The following is a 2,101-nucleotide window of genomic DNA, read 5'->3' as shown; positions in this document are numbered from 1 at the left end:
CTGACGGCGCGTCTATAGCTTTGCACGTAACAACAAGCAAAAGTTCAATACCGCTTTAATAACGCATCCCGCCAAAACACCGCTCCCACCGAATTTGCTGACGGCGCGGCTATAGCTTTGCACGTATCAACAAGCAAAAGTTCAATACTGCTTTAATAACTCATAAGGCCATTCTGCCGACGAGACACTTATAGTCTTGCGCGTGGCAACAACAAAACAAATGCAAGACAATAAGCGGAATTGGCCCAGCAATTGCAAGTGCAGAAGTCACGCGGCTAATAACGTGCAGTAACTGAAATTAGGGCAAGAGTGTAGGTCGCTTTCATGTAGTCAGTTATTTCAACTCATCCGCTGAGACCGGCTGCCCTTGGTAATCCAAGGGAAATAAAGAATCTTAATCAAAACTAAGTGGTTAAATCTTACTTACATACATGCATACATATATACATTTAATATGAAATTCACATCAATTTGCGCAATCTTCAAACCCATGGTTTCAATTGTACGCATTTCGTCGGGGTTTTCCCCACAACTTGGTTTTGCTGCAGTGAAGCGACTGAGCAAGTGACGAGAAAAAATATGTACATATATGCGGACACTTATATATATCTATGCACATATCTATCTATGCACATACGTATCTATGCACATATGTACATATCTATGCACATACATACCAGGGTTGTTGCGAATATTCGCATTCGCATTCCCCATTAATTTTAACATTCGCAATAATCAATGCGGAGCGTTTGCGAATGCGAATGTTGTGCAAGTGCACCGATAAAACTTATATCTGGCAAACAAAATGACAAGTTGTAGCCAATATTTTTTTCTGTGGTCGTGGGAGTACTTGTGTAACAAAACTGGTCAAATATCATATTTATCAACCTTGATAAAAATATCTTTAAACATATTATTTCTTAAGCTGTATAACCGAGGCACTCATACAAGTTCCCACTTCTACTTGACCTTTGACGTACGTCAAAGAGAACATAGTCCTTTTAAAATTTTTTGTTTGTGCTTGAAATACCTGCATTGGTTTCTTTCTTTATTATGATTTTTTTGGACCAATTTAAATAAAAAAAAACTACTAAACACAAAAAAAGAAAGTGTACACTGTAATTCTTAAACAAATCTTCGTGATTTGCCTTTGATGTTACATATATTCGTTTCAATAATTTCAAATGGGGCTCTTTGAGGAAATTATTTTTTTCGTTATATAGATTGGATCATTGTCTAAAAACTTCTGTGTTAAAACTGTTCCTACTTTGCTATTTAAAGTCAAAGAATAATACAAGGTTCACATATAAGTAGATTATCCTCATTTTGAGCTTAACTCCCTAATACATAATTATTATGTATTAGAGATTAGCCATATAAATTGTAAGAGATTAGCCCTATAAAATTCGTCCCTTGTTAATCTGTAATTATAAAATAATCTCAGATTTAACCGATAACTTTTCGGTGTCCATCCTAGTTTTATCAATGTTTTTGCGAGAAATGGCAAATGTAAAAGTAAACAAAAATGGGCGTTAGCAAGGAAAAGAGGTTTGTAAAGGTATTTTTAATAAAATGTTAAGATAAAATATATTTATATTGCTTAATATAGCTGAAAAACGTGATCTCGGTGGCACAGAGAAGAAACATAACTTCTCCTTGAGATGTGAGAATAACAAGCACAAAAAATTGACGGCTAATAATCTGAGATTTACCTGTGTAAACGGGGTGATTAAAAAACGAGCTTTGATTGAGATAATATTTATATGTGAACATACTTTTAGCTCCTTCAATAAAGATTTCCAGCATAAATGATCATAAATGAGAATCGATGCTCAAATAATTAAAAAGCTATAGGTCTGACCATGATAAAAACATAGCAAGGTAGAACCGTTCTCTCAATTTGTCGGCCATGATTTTTTTTTGAAGTTTGCCAACATTTTAAAATCATATAAAAGTGAAAATAAAAAATAGAACTTGTTCGAAATTGTTGTTGCTTGAGATTGAAAATGAAAATGTGTGTGTGAGTTTGTGAGTAAATTTAAAAATTAAATTTTTTGGAAACGTCAAGAATTTCAAAAGTGACTCTCAGCGGTTCTACCTT

Source organism: Rhagoletis zephyria, unplaced genomic scaffold, assembly GCF_001687245.7.
Source record: "Rhagoletis zephyria isolate East Lansing unplaced genomic scaffold, Rhagoletis_zephyria_1.1 Rzeph_scaffold_03956, whole genome shotgun sequence".
NCBI lineage: Eukaryota > Metazoa > Arthropoda > Insecta > Diptera > Tephritidae > Rhagoletis > Rhagoletis zephyria.
This window is presented reverse-complemented; position numbering follows the sequence as displayed.